The following is a 21378-nucleotide window of genomic DNA, read 5'->3' on the forward strand; positions in this document are numbered from 1 at the left end:
CTAAGGAGAATGACAAAGCTTCCTGCTTTGGTTAGGAATATGACTAACTTGCCTGTTAAGATGTGTTCATTTAGGTTAAAGCAATTTAGCAGATTCTTTTCTTTTGTTTCTTAGGGTGGTATTTCTGAAATAAAGTGACAAGTTGGTATAGTTACAGAGTGAGGGCTTATTCATCATATTCTTTGTTCAACATGGTTTTTATAATCTGGGGTTCCCTATGCTGCTCCTTATTTATCTCATGTCAAAAATGTATCTGATGCTGCCTCTCAGTGTTGGATGAAATAGGCTTTATGGTACTTGCTTATTTCTAGTACTGTGTTGGCAGCTACTTATACACAAACACAAGCATGTTCATATTCTAAGAACCATTAAACCAGAAGTCACAGTATATTTATCAGTATGATTATAGAATTTTTTAAATTTGACTAGTATAGTTTTGGACTTTTTTGAATTTCAGTGCTTTTGAAGGTGTAATCAATGGTGGACAAAAGGGAGTTTGCCACAGGTTTTGAGACCTTGTTGTATTTAATCCTCTCCAAAACCATTGGCTTTTGCAATCCCTGGAAGCTGTTTTGACTTCTAGGGGTAAATCTGAATTTTGAAGAATATGGATTAATTATTGACCTGATGGCTTATAAATTAGTATTTCTGGCCCTCACTGCATAGACTTAAGCTATATAAGCCACATTTCTAGTGCTCAGTGGTCACATGTGGCTGTATCCACCGCAGTGCATGAGGTTGGCCATGTGAATGACGCAGAACCTTCCATGTGTTGCAGTGTGAACGGACCCTCTTTCTCAACCTGACCTCTTCTCCCTTTTCTCAGTATCTCTTTTAAAAACATCATTTTTAAGTCTCCTATGTCCTATATACTTCTCTTTCCAAAACAATTTACCCCATTTTTAAAATCCATTGAGTTCCAAGTCTACTTTTGTGTCATGTAAATTACAAAACAGCAATTAGTCTTCTTGTTCACTGCTAAATCACCAAAACCTAGCATAGTTACCAACACATAGACAGGAATTAAGACAAATTGATTAAGTGAATGAATAGATGGATGAATGAATGAATTCATTCTCCCAAATAAGCCATGGATTGAAAATGTTTCCAGCTCTGCCAGATTTCTGCACCTATGTGGGGAGAAAAGCAGTCTCCTGGATGAAGAAGGGACAGCCAGATGATCCGACTTGGGGAGACCCTTCCCCCTCCAGGAATATTTGTAAAATATAATACCCCATACTACAGAGATTAGTTTCCTCAATGAAATAACACTTTTCCCTCTGTTAACATAATTTTGATCTCATTATCAAGAGATATAGACTCTTTCCTGGTGCAGGTTATATTATAAATCCTCTTTAATTAATTTGAAAATAGAGGAGTCCAGGTCAGCTATATTGCTCATATTTTGTTATAGTGCTATTAAAACAATTAAACTGAAGTTTCTGTTGTGGTACAGGGGATTAAGGATCTGGCATTGTCTCTGCAGTGGAACAGATTCAGTCCCTGGCCCAGGAACTTCCATATGCTGTGGATGTGGCCAAAAAAGGGAAAAAAGTTTAATCTTATTAAATACATTTAAAATGTATGAATCTTGAAGGATATAACCATTTTTTTCCTTTACCAGCTTAGCCAAGTGCCTGAAATACTGTAGGCAGTCAATAGACAGCCATCACTTATTCAGAGCCAAGCATCATCCTAGTCACACAGATTATATTAAAGATCTCAGTCCTCATAGAGCTCACATTTAAGTGAAAGAATAGGAAGAAGGAAAAATAATAAGTCCTGATAGCAATAGATAAGAGAAAATATACTTTAGTAGAAAGTGATCAACATGTTGGAAATAACTAGCAGAGCACAAAAATGAATCATGAATGGGAAAGAGATGAATTGTAACTTTAAGTAGGCATTAAATTAAAATATTTTTAATGGAGGCCACTAAGCTTTGATCTCATACACTATAATATTATTTTTAAAACAGAAATGTTGTAACAGTAACATGCACACATTTTTATATGTATAACATAACAGTTTATTTTAATCTGAAATTTTATTTGTATTGGTTGGCAGTACTTTAGCTTGGATGAGACTGAATTGCTATAAACTGAGAGGTAATGATAGAGGGCTTTGAAACCAACTGGGAAAATATAATAAAGGAAAATATTATATGCCTTAGTCAATAATCTTTAGTTGGAAAAGGATAGGAAAATCACACCAACAAATTTTGTGGAGTTTAATAAATTGTTACTGTAAATACCAGTTGGGGAAACCAATAATAACAATGAACTGAAAAGAGTAAAACTACAAAACGAAATTCTACTTGAAAAAGACATATAACTTATAGCATCAGAATTGTAGACATTTAGAAAGTAGTAATGAGGAAATCAAAGGTATAACAACTTAGAAATCACATATATTAATTTTTTCAGATAATATGTTAAAAATAAACCATAGGAGTAGGGAGCTGCCCAGATGTATACACATCGATAACTAGATAAAAAATAACTTTTTAGCTATCTAATAATAGAACAACCATTAAATAGAGAACAACAGATTGTTAGGAAGAGTAGCATCATAGAAGAAACAATAGTGATCTTTGATTAAAAAATATGAATTTGGTCTCAGCTCTTAACAAGTGACCTCTCATATTTGTAGCTGAAAATGAAATGGCAGATCCAAATGCCCAGGCAGGTTACTTCTAACTCTAGAGTTACATGAGCCGAAAGATTCTTCTGGATCATTTCAATTAATACAAATAATTACTGGAGCTTGGAGAACTGGGTTGACACTATTTAATATCATGTAATTCACATCATAAACCTAGGGAACATTATTAGCATAAATATGCCTTTTATTTGACCTCTTCTGGCAATATGAAGTTTATTTGTTTGTTTGTTTTTAATTTCTAATAGCAATCTAGTCTGTCATTATGTTGGACACAATAATGGTAGCAGATTAAATTGGGATAAATATACAGTTGGTCCTGATGTGAAACATACTTGTAAAAATATTTTTTCTTAAATCAAATATCAGAGAAATATCAATACCTTTAGTCAAAATACCCTCAATGCTGGGATATGACAGTAAATTAGTAAGATACAAAAAATAAAAGCCACTAATATAAAAAACTTTAAATAGTTTTAGATCATCATGACATTATCTTGCTTTTAAAACTGAAGCTCAGGAGAGCTCCACTTTCAGGATGTCTGAATGGAGCCTTCTACAGATGAAAACCCAAGGAAATAAGCAAAACTTGTGCAAACTATAAAAAATAATGCAGATGTTTAAAGTTTCTGGAAATTGTCCTAAGGGCATACAGCAAAGCAGTGAAGAAACATTTATTCAATCAAATCTACTAAAATGCAGAAAGGTAAGTGAGAAGCTGTGGTTTTGAGCTGCAATCCACTTCCTCTTTCTCTGCCATTGTAGCTCAGCTTGACAGAAGCTTCACCTTAGGCAAGTGGAACCAAGAAGATGAAGCCTTCCCTCCCCTAAGTTTCCAATCAAAACTTACTTTCTTACACTGAGAGGTAAAAGTTAGCAACATTTCTCATTTCCTCCAACTTCAAGTTGAAGAGGCTAAATTCCTGGGATAGGGTGAGAGCTTAGGTTCCACCTTCCTCTGCCCTGTTTCTGTCCACAGGATGAAGACTCTAGTCCATGCAGGGGAGGTTATGACTACCTGGAACAAGATTTCCCGCAATCTCCAACTCAGAGATTCCAAAATAGAAGCGAGGCAACCTGAGAAGACCAGAGGCTACTGCCATGTCCACTGCAGAACAGTGGTTCAGAGAGTTTATCCAGCAGGTGAGACAATCCATAGGAAAAGAAAATTTTGCAACTCTTCCCAAAGGAACTCATTTTGTTTGAAACAGAGTGTGGGGAAGTTCAAGGCTAAGAGAATCCCTGCAAACAATAGCTCCTCTTAACCTGAACAACACTCAAAACCATAGGTGAGCTAGTTGAACAGAGAACTAGAAAAAGAAACACCTAAGAATAATACTTCTGGGATCAGAAAATAGCTCAAAGACTTGCTTCAAAAACTATGCCTACAAAGGAGCCCAAATTTAATTGGATTAGATCACTGAGCAATGTGCTCTCAGTCTTGAGGACCTTGTCAGCAAAAATAATCAGCTGGTAATTAGAAAAGCCCAGTGGGTAGGGGCTAACACCAAATGAAGCAGACAGCTCATCTGAGAGGTCACAGAAGGAGAGAGTCAAAAAGAGCCCTGATAAAACTGCTGTTATTTCAGGGTGACTTTACCTCATACAAGGCTTTCCCAAGGAGGGATAATATAAAAGGTAGAAATAGATTTCACCAAAAGAGCCAAACCAAGTCACCAAAATATAAACAAACAAACAAAAACAGGTCTTTGGGGTAATCCAGAGCTGCTACAACATATTACCTAAAATGTCCAGTTTTCAACTCAAAATTATGAGACCAGCAATGAAACAGAAAAGTATGACCCACATATAAGAAAATAAGAAAAAAAATCAGGAAACAGAAACCGCCTATAAGAGGAGTTGATGTCAGACTTAACAAAGACTTCAAAACATAAATATGTTTTTAAAATAAACTATGCTCGATGAAGTAAAGGAAGTTATGAAGACAATGTCTTATCAAATAGTTAAATCATTAAAGAGATAGAAATTATAAAGAGAGAACCTAACAAGAAGTCCCCATTGTGGCTTAGCGGAAACAAAACCAACTAGTATCCATGAGGATGTGGGTTCAATCCCTGGCCTTGCTCAGTGAGTTAATGATCAGCATTGCCCTGAGCTATGGTGGAGTTTGCAGATGAGGCTCAGCTCCTTTGTTGCTGTGGCTGTGGTGTAGGCCAGAAGCCGTAGCTCCAATTCAGCCCCTAGCCTGGAAACTTCCGCAGGTCACACATGCAGCTGGTAAAGCCAAAAAAAAAAAAAAAGAAAAAAGAAAAGAAAGAGAGAGAGAGAATCTAATGGAAATTCTGGAGTTGAAAATCGTAACACACACAATGAGAAGTTCATTAGAAAAGCTCAATAGTAGGCTTAAGTTAGAAGAAGAATCTTAAATTTATTATAGATTGATAGAAATTATGCATTCCAAAGAAAAGAGAAAAAAATGAATGAAGGAAAATAAATAAAACACACTTTAGATGAAATGGACAAATTTCTAGAAAGACACAGACTACTAAAATGACTTCTATTTTGCAACTCACAGTGAATAAGTTGACAGTTAGTAACTGTCATTTCATTGTGAGGATATCTTATTTTCTTATATTCATTACAGAATGAAGGAGTTTATATTTCCATCAGTTAAGTAAACCTCTTTACCTCCTAGTCTTTCCCCAGTTGTTACTTCTACTCCCTTCTAGCAAGAGAAGAAAGAGAAAAAATATCTATTGGATTTTTTATTCATAGTTGATTGGGAGAAGAAATTTGTAATTGTATTCATTATGATACTTCTGTCTTGATATTTGTTCCTACTAAATTATTGTCTTTTGCCTTCATTTACTCTTAGTTCATACTTATTGGAAATCAGAGCTCAAATGACTTAGTGGTAATTTCTCCTATTTAGGAGAAATATAACACTAATGTTATACACATTCTTTCAGAGAATGGAAAAAATATTAAACAGTTCTCAACATGAATTATGGAGCCATTATAACTTTGATACCAAAACTAACAATAACAATTTGTGAAAGAAAAATCCCTAATAAACAACTATGAAAAAAATCCTAAACAAAATGCCTAAGAGAATCCACTACTATATAAAATGTGTAATATATCAAGACCAGGTTGAGTTAATTTGAGATTTATTCTTTGGCAATCAATCAATTAGCACATTCACAAAATTAAAAAAACTCACATAATTTTCATAACAGGTACTGAACAAATGTTTGGTAAATTAAACAATCATTTATGACACACAGAATTGGAAAACTAAGAATAATATTCCTCGTTCTGGTATAACACTTCTAAACAAGAAAATCTTATGGTCTGATTCATATTAATGGAAAAATACTGAAAACTTTTCATCTCATATGAGGAAAGGAAAACAAGGATGCCCTCTATTATAAACTTTGTTCATTTACTGTCTTGAGATACTAGCCAGCACAATAAAGCAAAAGCTAATATATATGTATATATACTATATATATACATATAAAATATATATAATATATATACATAAAATATTCAGTATTGGAAAATAGAAAACAAATTTCCATTTACATGTGGATTATGTTATTATATGTAGAGAAATCTAAAAGAATCTGCAGATAAATTATTAAAACAAGTAAATGAATTTAGCAAGATTGCTAGATAGAACTTTATAATTACAAATTATATAACAACAAAGACTTTTAAGTTTTACAGAAATTACTGAAAGAATAAAAGTATATTTTCTAATTTTAAAATGATCAGAGACAAAGAACAGAAAACAATGTAAGGAATCTTTGGAGGCTACCGAAGACTGATGTCAAGAAAAGGATACAAGAGTTCCCATTGTGGCACAGTGGTAACAAATCAGACTAGTATTCTTGAGGACTGATTTGATCCCTGGCCTTGCTTAGCGGGTCAAGGATCCGGAGTTGCCATGAGTTGTGGTTGCAGATAGAGCTTGAAGCCTGCAAACTGGCTGTGGTGTAGGCCGGCAGCTGTAGCTCCAATTAGACCCCTAGCCTGGGAACTTCTATATGCTGTTGGTACAGCCCTAAAAAGCTTAAAAAAGAGAGAGAGAGAGAAAGAGAGAAAGAAAGAGAGAGAGAGAGAAAGAAAGAAGGAAAGAAAGAAAGAAAGAAAGAAAGAAAGAAAGAAAGAAAGAAAGAAAGAAAGAAAGAAAGAAAGAAGAAAGAAAGAGAGAGAGAAAGAAAGAAAGAAAAAAGGATATAACTTAGGAGGTAGGACAGGGAAGTTCTAACACTGTGGCAGAGGCACTGGCAGGTGACTGGAAGTTGGGAGGAAGGAAGTAGCCAAAATTTCACACCTCTTCTGGTGGGGAGAAGAGAGTTTTTAGCACAACCTTCACCAGCAGTTGCAAAGGGTGACAGCGAACACCTACGTTTCTCTCAGGCAGCATGTTTCTAGCAGCAGCACAAGTTTTGTGGGGTATAGCAAAGCCCCCTTAGTAGCAGGTACTTTGGCAGCCTTAGCCAATGTGCCCTGATGCCATCTGTTCGAGTGGCAGCTGCAAGGAACTTTGGGCTCCAAGGTTCCCATGCTAGCAACAGGAGAATGGGCTATGGATTTCTGCAAGGCAGCTTCAACAGTGTTTCCAAATAGCAGGAGTCAGAGTGGGACTCCAGCAGCTCCAGTCAGTCAGTGACCCTGTACAGTAGAGGACTCCATTTCCCTTCTGCTCAGGCAGCCTAGAATGGCAGTGGCTTACTGAGGAAATTTTCCTTTTCCCTTTCCAACCTTTCATAACTTATTCCCTCTATTAAATCTCTTCCAGTTGAACTATCAATTGACATTTCTGTTTTCCTGAATGGACAATGATACTGGATTCATGATAGCAGTGCAATACTGCAGAAACCAAACCAGTTGTCTTTTCTTCCATATTTACTCACAATTTAATTTAGCATTAGATGTTTTTAAGTTTATGTTTGTAGAATAAATCCTCTCATTGATTTAATACATAGTATGTAAATAAATGAATACAAAGTTGCATAATAAAATATATATGATAGAAATAAAAATATTAAATAAAGAAAAATATTAAATTTTATTTTTCATATTACAAAAATATGTCAGAATATACTAAGTCCTAGAATTTAATACATGGAGTATAAACAATAATGACAAATCAAGGTAGGAATCATATGATAAATAAATATATCTTCCTTTCTCCTAGTTCTTTATTTGGCACATAGAGTACAAAATATGATGACACCTGTAGACTAGAAATATCTATGAATATGGTTCACTAGAATCCAAGTTTCAAATTTTGATTTTTTTAATGACTTGTCACAATGAGCATATTAACAAGTATTTTATTTCCTGATTGTGTTTGAATTATGATAGGGAATTTCTCCACTGAGTTTCAAGGATCATGATGTGATTCATTACATATATTTATGAGTTGCTCATATAATTACAGAAAGAAGCAATACCTATAATAATGAGAGCATAATTTTAGGCATAGGAGAAAAACAACTTTTATGAACATTAACTGTGAAACATGTGACACACTAAGAGAGAAATACACTACATGAAGACAACATGATATGAGACATGCTTACCTAGTTTTGTGCATTCTGATACATTCCTATATCTAGAAAAATTCTTAACATCCAGGAATACTAGATAATTGTATAGGAAAGGTCTTTAATCTGGGATTTTCTGAGGATGATTAAAAGATTTGTAAAAGAATGATAGAAACCTCAATCAAAATAAAAAGTTCACTACACATTCCATTAGGCACTAGTCAATGTATTTATACATTTACAGGTGAAGTTTTGATATGAGATTTCTTTTTTTTTTTCACTTCCTTGTATGCAACTGACCCCCCATTGGGTCAGTATAGATTGCTTTAAGACAATGTAGCAGAGAAAGAGTTATACTGGAGTGTGGGCTCTGGATACAAGCTGTCTGGTTTCAATTCCTGGTTTCATTACCAACTGTGCAGTCTTGGGTAAGTTTCTTCATCTTGCGATACTTCAGTAATATCATTTGTTAAATGTTATGACTGTAAAATGGATAACACATGCAAGTACTTAGCAAGATGTCTGCTACAGTCTCAGTATATTGCCATCTTAAAATTGTCATAGCTGGAATGCAGAGGATGAGGTACTCAAGGTCAACGCTTTGCACTCCAAAACAGGCACTTGAAATCCGTTTCATAGGTTATATGATTAAAACTAGGCTTTCAATTGCAAAGGACACTTGAAATAGTTTTATAAATTATCAAATCCTTTAAACATCATATCAGGAACAGAAGATTAGAGGATTGAAAATGAAGTTTTTTACTACAAACTGTAGAATAGGAAGAATGATTTAGGGGCAATTTCCTGCTGAACAACAATTAGGTAAAAGTCCTTGGCAAGGGGAAAGCACTGGAGCAAGAAAGAAAAGAGTGCACTCAGGCTTCAAAGAGAAGCCTACTCTCAAACTGTGGGTAATTTCAGGGAGAAGAAGCATGTTCTCTGTTCCCTCTGGGAGGCAAGGCTTTATAATGCTCCCCAAAAGAGATGACCAGAGGATTTTACATGAAGCTTTTGTATATTCATGCAGAAAGAGGGCTTGGTTTGCATCTTTTACTGCCTCACAGAGAGGTCTGAAAAATGTGGTATGGATAAAATCATGAAATTGTTTCATGCCTGAAGAGAGAAAGTCTGGTTGAAAGTAGATCATTGGAGTCTGGAATTGAGATAAGGAGCAAAATGAGTGCATAGACATCAAGACCATGCTAGAGGCTCTGGTCACAAGCAAGGATGCGGTGGATACATCAGCTGTGGATACAGAGAGAACAAAGTGGTCATCAAAGGTTAATATAGAGGGTGATATAGTCGATTGGAACTTGAGGTGTACCCTTGTAAAATATATTCCTCCACTCCCACAGTTGCAGTTACCTGTTAAGAACTTCTTGCTTTCCAAAACTTTCTTATGGAGGAGCAGTTCAAGAGGCAAGTGCACAAAAGGGGTGCATATCATTAACATTTCTACTAATTAAATATTTATACGAAAAAGAAGTTTTCAGCAAGATGTGACTGAATTACCTGAAGAAGCCTAGATTATATTTCTTAAAAATACACCTTAGTTTAGGAACAGTTTTAGGTTCATAGCAAAATTGAGGGTAAGGACAGATATTTCCTAAATAGCCCCTACCCTCACAAGTGCATGGCCACCTCTGTTGTCAATAACTCCCATCGCAGTGGAACATTTGTTACAATTGATAAACCTACAATGACACATCATTATTAGAAAGTCCATAGATTACCTTAGAGTCTATCTGAGAGTCTTTATCTGTCCTTAGTTTTTGAAGGATAATTTTTCAGGGTGGGTAGTTTTTTGCTTTTGTTTTGTTTTGTTTTGTTTTTCTCTTAATACTTTGAATATTTCATTCCACTCTTTTTTTCTTGCTTGTTTCTGAGAAGTCAGGTGTAATTATCTTCGTTCTCTATCAGTAAGGTGTTTATTCCCTGTGGTTTCTTTCATGTTTCTTTTTTTAATCTTAGATTTTCTGCAGTTTGAAAATGATATGCCTAAATGAACATTTGGGAGGCATTTAACCTGCCTGGCATTCTCTGAGCTTTCTGCATCTGCACTGTGGTATCTGATGTTAATTTGGGGGAAATTCTCAGTCATTATTGTTTCCTATGTTTCTTTTGTTAATTATTCTTTCTTCCTTCCTGTATTCCTGTCCCATGTATTGTTACACCTTTGGTATTTGGTAGTCTTATAGTTTGTGGATATTCTGTCCTGTTTGTTTGCTTTTCTTGTCTTGGAAGTTTCTATTAAGATGTTCTCACAGGCAGAAATCCATTCTTCACCTGTGCCCAATCTACTAATAAACCCATTAAAGGCATTCTTCATTTCTGTTACAGTGTTTCATCTCTAGCATTTCTTTTTGTTCTCTCTTAGGATTTCCATCCCTCTGTTTACATTGCCTACTGGTCTTCCACGCTGTCTACTTTATTCTTTAGAGTTCTTAAAATTTTAATAATAATTTTTAAAAATTCCTGGTATGATCATTCCAATTTTCTTGCCATGTCTGCTCCTAATGCTTGCTGTTTCTTTTCAAAGTGTGTTTTTGCCTTATAGTGTGTCTTATAATTGTCCTTTTTGGTAGCCATATGTGATAGACTGGGGGGAGAAAAAGAAAAACACTACTGTAAATAGACCATTAGTGGTGGGGGAAGCAAGGGGAGGGGAGTGTCCTATAGTCCTTTGATTAGGTGTTAATCTTTTCCTGCCTCTGCTTCTGGATTAAGAGCTTCCTGGGTGCTTCTCAATTATATCTCCCATCTCCCTATCTTCACCCTCCTCAGGTGGGACAAGATGGCAGGAGCAGGCTTAGATTGGCAATTTCCCTTCCCTGAGGTCACTAATAAACCCCAGCAGGTTAGTCTCTGATTAAATAGTTTCTCCTGAGGGAAGACCTTGTTAAGGAAAACAGAATGCTCTGTGTATTTCAAAATGGCTTCTTCCCCTTCTCCTACTGAACATGAGAGGATGTTTCTCAGATACTTCAGAACCTGGTAGAGCTTCAGTAGGCAAAACTCACAGAAGTGTGGGGTCCTACCAAGGACTGGGTCCCCCTGGAGTTTTTCCTCTCTCAGACTTGTCCACACTGAGGAGCAATTTGTCAATTACAGTCCAGGTTTTCATACCCGGGTGCTGTTTCCTAGAGAGGTTTCTGCTCTTGGGCTTCTGTCTGGTAAGTTGTGATTCTTTGTATTTGCTTGTCAGTGGATTTGGTAGCAGCAGTTTGCCCTTGTGAGCTCATTTCAGATGTTCATTTTTTAGTTTGTTCAGCTTTTCACCTCTTGTTCGGACTGAGTAGAAACTTCCAAACTTGTTCTGTGTGTAACAGGAAACTGGAAGTCTGTATTACATTTTAAAAAGGAAGCTCAGAGAAAAGTTGTGTGAAACTGCACTCCTTCTCTGGTGGGACTTGAATCCAGCCAAAACTCAGGTTGGGAACTCAAACCCATGGTCCCTACCTTAGCAGGGGACTCAAATCCATTGTCTTTTCATTGAAACCTCGCATCTGGTGCCAGGACTTACTGAAACTTAGGTTCTTTAGTCTCGTCGCAAGAAGAATTCAGCGTGAGGTAAGATGGCAGGCAATGAGTAAGTTTGTTGGTTTAGGATGGTTGCTTGTGAGAGACACAAGCAGGCTGGCAAAGGAATGCAGCAGCCCCAAGAAGAAAGAGGGCTACATTTTTACAATCAAAGAAATAGTAGGAAAGGGAGAAGAGTGTCTTCTTCCTCATTTTGGAGCAGAGGTCAAGGCTTACATCATTAGTTTCTCCTTGGACCCTAGTTTAACCAGGACTGTCATGGTGCTATTTAAATCATATGTATATTAGCAAAAGGGTGGGAACATATACTGAAATATGGCAATTTATGTCAGGTTTCAGTATAATGTCCCCTTTTACTAGATTTTCCCCCTTTCACCTGTATTTCTGTCTTGGCTACATGTGAAAATGCTACTCTTCAAGGACCATTAACACTGATTTCATGTAACAAGATTCAGACCCCAAGTCTATTGTGTTCTAACTATTGCGGTTTGTGGTTTGAGTGTGCCTGGAGCTTAGATGCACCTGGTCTTCCTTTGACAGAGTATACATTGTTGCTAGGTTACTGGATTCTTCTCTTGGGTGGTCATTAGCTTACAATGGTCTTCCAAACTCCCTTAAAATGCGCTTTTTGTCTTTAATCCCCTAATGGGATTTCTAAACTGACTATTTAATTACCCTACTCTATTCCCATCAAATGCAATGGGGAGAAATATGGAAAGTTATGTTTCTGCACATCTGAATCATAAGGCATAGGCATAAAACTTACTATCAATTTAAAAAAAAATTACAAACATTGTACGACACACATTTGAAAGCCGTCCACACTAAAACATGAACATGAGAGGGAAAGGAAAGAGTTCCCCTTCTAGGTGCTTCTCCTTTTCTTTCTATATCATCTTTGTTTTGCAAACAGCCCCCCCCCAATATCTTGCCGGAGGCTGTAGAGGGCTGAGATTGTTACGTCATTTAAAAACCTTACTTTCTAAATTCTTAATCATTGCATTTGCAAACACTTGATAGTCCCTGCCAGCATGGTGTTTCTATTTGCATTGTGTCCCTGTGTTTTGTTCTCTTGTCCTTATTCTTTGGGCATGGTAACAATTTCTATGTGTTTCTAGGTTCTGCAGCTCTGTCTAGAGCAACATCCTTAATTCCACATCTCCCTCCTCTGTTTTTGTAGTTGCCCTGCTATACAATGAGCATTGAAGATGATGCATCAGTGGGAGGGTCATTGTAAATCACCTTTGTCAGGATGACTTGCTTTGTGCTTAGAGTCGAACTGAAAGGTGATCCCTCATTGCAGAGTGCAATAGCATTTCCTATTTAAACATTAAATGTTCTCTTGCCAGCACAGCTACATGTTACCCCTTAAATCTTTTCCATCCAATGGTGTATAGGCAGCAAGAGTTCTGTACGTCCCCAAATAATGATCTAATGTAGAAGTGATGATACTTTTCATTATGAAGATTGAGAATGATATTTCGTGCATTTGTTTTGTAAGACAAACTAAATATATTATTCCGCAAGCACAAAAAAAATCTATTGCTTGTTACTGTATTCAATTTTCAATAGTTTTGAGTGGATTTGAAAGGTATGAACTATAAGTCACTGAAGAAATTAATCTTCCTTGTTGAGGGAAGATAATCACAAAGGAACCAAACTTAACTTTCACATAGAAATTTTGATTACCTTTCTACAAGCAGTTAGAATATTATTTTCTAAGCTGCAGAGCAATTAATGGCTAGAACTGCAGGAAGTATTTAATTGAGTATTGATTTAAGGCCAAGCTGTTGTTTGGCTGAGGCATTGCATTATAATTAATGGACCTTAACCAGAATTTAATTTTTCTACACTATACCTGATTTTCAAGCATTATAATAACAACCCTCAAACAAACCATAGAGGGAGACTTAGACTTTTTCTATTAACTTTTTGAAGTTTTGATTGAATTTTTAACATACCCAGAAGACTTTTAGCTTTTGATAGTAACTTCAAAGTCTGCTGCCTTTTGAATACATTTAAGATTAAATTCTCCCATTGACATTTTGCCAACTCATCAATAAATTCATTCATACAACTTTAATACAGGGTAATATTATTAATGGCATGATTTACTGAAGAGGACTGTGCCTTATACTTCCCTGGAGTTCTGTTGACAAAGAACAAATTCTCATTTGTTTGTGATGGTACTAAATGATTGCTTGAAGGGCAGAAGATGGGCAAAAATTCTTTTCAAGGACTCATTTACAATAACATCCAATGATTAGTCTCTGTAGAATGACAGAAATGTTTGAATTTGTAATTTTAAAAATAGCCATCTGGCCACATTTTGATTCGGTACATTATTTAAATTCTTGCCTTGCTAAGTTGAAGATGATGACTTAAATTTTTATCAGTTTAAATAAGTACCAAATGCATAGCCTCCTTGGGACCTATAGATATACAAAGATGAAAATGTAGTTGGGTCTGTATGGCCATCTCTATGCATGTTATAGCCTATTTTTAGCATTAACCACAGCAATAACTAATCCGTGTGGCAATAAGTAATACATGCTGTAATAAAGAATGACTTATTGGTTAAATCTGTGAACAAAACTTTCTAAAATTCTCAGCCATCTCATTTTCTTTGTCCTATTTGCAAGTCCTTACCTTTCTCCCCAGTCACTCTTAGAGTTAAATCCCCTTAATTTCAAGTCTCATCAACATTACCCAACAGTTGCTGCAAAGGCTTCTGCAGTGCAAAAGTTTCAGTCTCCAATCTCATCATGCTATTTTAACATATGAGACTAGCTGTTTGTTTCTGCTGTGGGGTGATTTGGGAATTTGTTGTAATCCCAGCAGCAATTTCAAGTCTGGCAACTGGTACTCCCTTTCTGAAGTGTGGAACAGCTACTTTGTGTCAGCTCCCTGGAGAGTTTACACTTTGGAGGGGGGGGGGAAAGCAATGAAACACTTGTGGGAAGGGTTATACCAGCTGAATGTTAAAACACTTCAGTGGATTCAAGAATCCAGTACATCTTAACAATTGTGGAGCCCAGAGCATAATTGGTTGAATCTATTAGAAAGTAGGTGTTCAGGATTAACCTCGAGGATTTTAGGTATGAGTCACTGAGTGACCTTTCATTTAATCATTTAATTACATCCTGAAAATAGGTGAGGTGAAGAAAAAAGACGAGTTAGATTGCTGATTTATTTCCGTATCAGATAAACCCAGTTACTTGCTGGTAAAGCAGCATAAAACTTAGCATGTTTATGACTATACTCATTTTGGTTATTGATGATTAAATTTTAGGAGATGGAGCTGGGTTGGAATATATATATATATATATATATATATATATATATATATATATACTGGTGAAAAGGGTCATTCTTATCTTTTTGTGAATATATTTTCTATACAAACACATCTAAATGTCATTTAAGATTTGTAGCATTGTCAGTTCACTTAGAGACTTATGTTTTCCCCTCTTTAAATCTCGCTATTTATTCCTACATTATTTTAAATATATGATGAAAATTCAAAACCTTTTTGAGTATGTGTGTTTATATGACTTGGTCCTCCAGCAATGCCATAGCAAAAACCATTTTAAAAAACACTAATTATCAGCATATTAGTTCTAATAGCTTGGTGCCTTTTAATTTTTCTATTGAAATATTTTCCCTATGAGCACAAAGAATTTTAGCTATATTGTGGTAGCAGAGGAATTCTCTACTCTGAACTTTTCCTGTCTGACTGAGTTAGCAATTGAGACGCGTGTATCAAGGGCATATACTATGGGGTTCCAGTTGTGGCTCAGTGGGTAAAGAACACAGCGTCATCTCTGTGAGGATGAGAGTTCTATCTTTGGCCTTGCTCATTGGGTTAGGATCCAGTGTTGCCACAAGTTGCAGCATAGGTTGCAGATGTGGCTTGGATCTGGTGTTGCTGTTGCTGTGATATAGGCCTCAGCTGCAGCTCTGATTCTACCCCTAGTCTGGGAACTTCAGTATGTTATGGGTATAGCCCTAAAAAGAAAAAAAAAAGAAAAAAAAAAAAAAGAGCACGTACAATTATGAACTGAAAATGTTTGTGCATTATATAGTTACCATTCCAGGCACAACCAGGAGAAACTGGAAAATGGAGGGTAACATGTTCAATGAATGAGTGAATGAATGACAAAATGAAAGAATAGGCAGTACTATCGTTGACCACCGTGATTAAGTTATATTTTGTGTTGCCCACCTGTATTTTCTCAGTGCTCATAGAGGACTGGTAGAATAGTCAGGGCCTCTAAGTAACAATAGCAATGATATCAAAAAGTGTTTGAACACTGGCGGTGGAGGGCCTGTAAATAGAAACCCAAGCCTTCTCTCTCGCCTGCCAGGGGTTCTGTAGTGATTGAAGCTCAGACTGCATAGATGATACCTTAAAGATGATACCAGAATCGGGGTTCTTGTTCACAGCAGTTGAAGAATGAACTCTGCCAACACACAGGCAGCCAGCAACAAAGTATTTATTAAAGGAAAGCAAATAGCTCCCAGGGCTGCTGGGAGCGGGGAGAAGAGCCCCCTTCTTTATTGTCCTATAGGGATTTTCATCTCCGAAAGGTGGGGAGGGGCCCCAACGTGGGTCCAGAAAGATGTGGTTTTCTCCCATTGGCCTTGCTCAGTTACCCATATCAGTCCTTGTCCAATAGGGTTTTAGGGTTGGAAATGCCCCATGTAAATTTTATGGTTTCTTTGTCCTTTTCTTAGATTAAGTCACCATTCCTCTCATTCCTTTTTTATCAGTTGAGGAGTGGGCTAGAGATTCGCATTTCCTATAGTAAACAAAGTCTGTGGGGAATGCACATTTCCTATAATAAAACAAGTCCTGTGGAGGTGTTACTCCCTGGAGCCCTTAAGCCACTAATGTTAATCAAAATCCATATCAAAAAAATGTATTGGAGCCCAGGTTCCTACACTGACTGAGTTAATATTCTGTCTCATAAAGACTAGACCAATTGCAAGCTTGCAACAGTGGTTTTTTGCTATGTAAACCATAGGTGAATAACTTGGCCCATTACCCCTCAATTTCCACATCTTAAAAAGAGGATAAAAGCTTATGATGGAGCATGATAATGTGAGAAAAAAAAAGTATACATGTATGTGTAACTGGGTCACCATGCTGTACAGCAAAAAAAAAAAAAAATTTATTGGGGAAATAACAATTAAAACAAACTATTCCTACTACCTAGGGATGGCTTGAGTTTTAAATGAGATAATTTATGTAAACTATTTAGATGAGTTCTTCAGAAATTTGAAGAATTTTCTAAGTATCAGCAGTTATTATCATCATCACTTCATCTGGGGAATCCCGAATGTTTCATCTACTCTCTTTTGTAGCCTTTAAAATTATCTTCCAGACAACAATGTTGGACATTTGAACCTTTGATCCCTGGTGTTCTTATCTACCATCCATGTGACTTGATGGGGACACTGATCTGAACCACATTGCTGCTCTGTTCCAGCTCTGATGTCACCTGCTGTTTGATACCTGCTGTTTGATACCTGCTGTTTGTCCCCTCTGAAATTTCTATCTGAGGGAAAGGATGTCCCTACTCCCACTAGCCTTAAGGTAGGCCTGGTGTTCTCAGTTTCTTATATAGCACCTTGATATTTAAAGTGCTCCTTTGTCCTTCCACCTCTCTCATAGATATCTCTGCAAGATTCCCTAGAAAGTGGTTGAAAAGCAGTGTAGGTGGATATTTAGCAAGCCGTACTCACAAATGCCACTCACTTCACCAGCAGCCAGCCAGGGGCCCAGGCCAGACCACAACCACTATCCTCAACTTCAGGTATGTTTGCTGGTCACTCAGACCACAACTTAAAGTTTCATAGAATGCCTTACTTGACCAAAATCTCTTACATGATATTGATAATTTAGATACTGTAAACTCTAATTGTTACTTTCAAAAGACCTCTTTTTAATTTCTCTAAAGTTGCTCCTTTCCTATTCTATATATAAAGGAGCGTGAGTAGAGACATGGGTTGGTTAACAGCTTGGGCAGACACATGGGCATAAGAGAACTATTACAAATGAAGTCTCAGAGCCTTGAGTATTGAACTGAAGGAAACTGCTATGACTCTACTGTGTCACAAGTATGTATAATGATAAAAAGAGAAAACACTTGAAGCCCTGATGAGATGTAATCATTTTTGTTCAGCTGAACCCTAATTCCATTGATCCTTGAGGGCGGAAATGGGTTAGAGGAATAACACACTATACATGAATTATAATGCTTTTCCTTTCAACATGTATTTTTGGTTTTTTTTTTTGTTTTTTTTTTTTTCCCTATGGAAGACTTGCAATTTTGGCTCTTTATGACTCATTTTGAAGAGGCTGAGTCTAAGTTGAGTTAGTGACCAAATAGAGGAAAATGCTATTTATTTTTTAAATAATAAAAATCCAGTGGAATGGGTTAAGGGAACAATTCATCACTCTGTCATGAGAGATTTCAGGAAAAAATTGCCACCACTTAACAGTATTGATTTGAGCATCATTATGGGGAATAGAATATGTAAAAGAATGAAATTCATACTGAGACAGAAATGATAAAAAGTAAAGGCATTGCTCCAAACCTACAGTATTTCTCAGTCTTAAAAGGGCTATAGGCATATGAAAGAAAGTAATGACTTTGAAAGCAGATGTACAACATTGTGTGCGCTGTTCTGTTGGTATAAATCATAAAACAAGCTCCACAATGTAAATGTTTAGGATACTTTCATTGAATTACTGCAATGATAATAACATGCCATGAAAGACAGGTATCCATAGATATGCTAATTAGGAAAAGGCAACACACTGTAACTACTGCACAGATCATAAAATATTCAGTTTGTGTTTGCTGAGAATCCAAAGGGGTTCTGTTTTAACTTTATAGGTGCAATTTTGGTTGGAAAAGAGGTGTATGAAGCAGATTGTTAAATGGTCTTTTACCGTCACTGGCTGTTTAACTAGGTGCTCCAGGATGATAAGAGGGAAGGGAAACTTGACTTAAATATTCTTAAATCACTTTGATGAGTTTGAAGAAGAATATTGACCCTCAAAGAAGTGTCTTTTCTTTGCAAATCACTTTGATGACCGTGAAGTCTACTGGGGAGACTCTGATCAAATGGATATGGTTAAGAATTTGGGAATTCCCATTGTATTGCAGCAGAAAATAGATCTGACTAGTACCCATGAGGATGTGGATTTGATCCCTAGCCTCGCTCAGTGGGTTAAGGATCTGGCATTGCCTGAGCTGTGGTAGAGATCACAGATGTGGCTCAGATCCCCCATTCCTGTGGCTGTGCTGTAAGCCGGCAGCTGTGGCTTCATTTTTAACCCCTAGCCTGGGAACTTACAGACACCACAAGTGAGGCCCTAAAAAACAAAAAAGAAAGAAAGAAAGAAAGAAGTTGGGATGGTTGACTATACATTTGCTAGTACCTATTTTGGATGTTCCTGCTAAACTCCGAGTAAAAGACTGAGACCCATACCTCATTCTCTAAGTGGCCTTAAATGTAACCCCCTGCCCCCCCAGATGTCACTGTTCTCTCTACATCTACGTATAAGGCAACTTAACTACCCATGACTGGAAAATGTCATTTCTATTTTCACATTTTAGGGTTAATTAAAATGAGCTGACAAAATGGACAGTATATTTTCTCATTTGTTGTTCTATCTCTCTTTTGGAATGTCAGTATTTCTAGCCTTTGAACCAGGCTTATGTTATGAAATTTTTGGACTCTGAACTTTACATTTTCGAAGTAACATGCCTAAATTACTTCTGCTTCTGCAACTTTGTAGATAATAACATTTGCACCTTAATGTCTTTCCTTTCTGTTACAATCACACAGACTCTCTTGCTCTCTTAAGAGTTGGTAAGGAGATACTGAAAACGAGTCAAAACACTGTGCTCAGAACTGCTATTTTGGGAATTCCACATCCCTTCACCTACTGGCAGTTCTCTTTGTGTTCCAACTCCCATAATGATCAGGGCAGCTTTAGCCTTGTGCTAATAACTTTATAGACCAACTGCTTTAACTCGGTTTCCTCACTACTGCATGAATCCTAATCCTAGCAACATTATTAGGAGAGACATGAAATTGTCTGGATAGTGTCAAAGGTTTTGCACCAAGCTAGCGCTCTGAATGAAGACATTCCTCAGAGTGTAGGTATACTTGCAGAGACACTCGATAGACAGGAAGAGCATTTTCTACTCTTAATTATAAATTTGCTATTAAAAACTCTCAAGCTGGGCAAGGTATATAGATTCAGCTCATCATTTGAAAGAAACCAGTCTGACTCTAGATGATTAAGTATATATTTGGGAGTTCCCATAGTAGCTCAGCAGGTTAAAGACCTGATGTTGTCTCCGTGACGATGCAGGTTCGATCCCTGGCATCTCTCAGTGAGTGAAGAATCCAGCATTTCCTTAAGCTGAGGTGTCAGTGGCAGATGTGGCTGTGTTCCAGTGTTGCTGTAGCTGTGACATAGGCCAGCAGATGCAGCTCTGATTCGACCCCTAGCCCAGGAACTTCCATATGCTGCTGGTGTGGCTCTACAAAGAAAAAAATACATATATATTTGGAATGTATCCAGAGGGCAAATGCATCTTTGCTTTTCCCATCAAGCTATGTTTTACTCAGTGTAGAGACTACTTGGAGTCAAATGCTAGAAGTATCTTCTTTTGCATCCATCTTTTTTCCATTTTTGTCTTTCTTTCAGAAGTACCGATTTTATCCTTCCCCTCCCCTTTTAATGAAACCAGCTCATCTTATTTTTTGTTGTCTCCCCTGAAATTGGCATCAGAAACCCCACTTTGCTCTGAATGTCACATTCTCCAGAGTGGAGTGTTAAAGATACTTGATTGGCTTTGTAAAGTGCCATCTTGGCAAGGATGAACTGATTTCCTAAAATTTCTTTTCCTGTATATCCCAGGTTAGGATGAGATCACGAGGGATTCTTATGGGGGTTTTGGAGGTGGGAAGTGAAGCAGTAGCCTTTTTGTACTTTCCATATGCCACTGACCTGCTCTGTCACTCTGTTTCTGAGGAGGTAGTGGAACTGGCAGTTCTCCACCTTCTGCTAGATTCTACCTCAGCTTCTTGAACCCTCTGGGGTCAAATGTGTATGCCTAACTCCATGAAGAAGAACCCTGATCTCTGTTGGACACCTCTGTCAGCAAAGTCACACCAGTATGAGGATCTGACAAGGATTTCCAGTTGTCCTTGTGGCTCCAGCTAACCAGTTCCATCCTTCTTTTTCTCTTTACTACATTAAGTCTATCTTTCCTTCCCAGCTCTTTTCCTTGTCGGCTTTAAGCTCCAGAATCAAATGCTAAGATACTCTTTAATCAGCTCCTCCCATTCTATAAGGCCAGTTATTTATAATAAATTGCTTAATATTTATCTATATTTATATCATTATCTGTATATCTATCCTAATAGTTCTTCCTCTTTAATAAAATCCTGATCTATGCTAATTTGGTACCACAAAGGGTTCTAGAAGTACAGAATCTTAAGAATGAATTGGTTCTGGATTTTCTGGAATTGATTCTTTGATCTGATTAAATCAAAAGGTATTAACAATCCTGTTTCCTCTCTGAAAGAAATACTTCTGTCCTGAGTTACAGATTTTTGGAAATCA

At 36.8% G+C, this 21378-nt stretch overlaps 1 long non-coding RNA gene across 1 annotated transcript in view; it reads left to right on the plus strand.

Moving 5' to 3' along the window:
• The window catches only part of LOC110262154, a 170677-nt gene continuing 157054 nt past the window's right edge, over positions 7756 to 21378 (plus strand). Inside the window, exons 1-2 of the long non-coding RNA XR_002346782.1 lie at positions 7756 to 11356; positions 17401 to 17542. This is a non-coding gene — a long non-coding RNA (uncharacterized LOC110262154). The remainder of the gene's footprint in view (positions 11357 to 17400; positions 17543 to 21378) is intronic.

Source organism: Sus scrofa, chromosome 8 (genome assembly GCF_000003025.6).
Source record: "Sus scrofa isolate TJ Tabasco breed Duroc chromosome 8, Sscrofa11.1, whole genome shotgun sequence".
Classification (NCBI taxonomy): Eukaryota; Metazoa; Chordata; class Mammalia; order Artiodactyla; family Suidae; genus Sus; species Sus scrofa.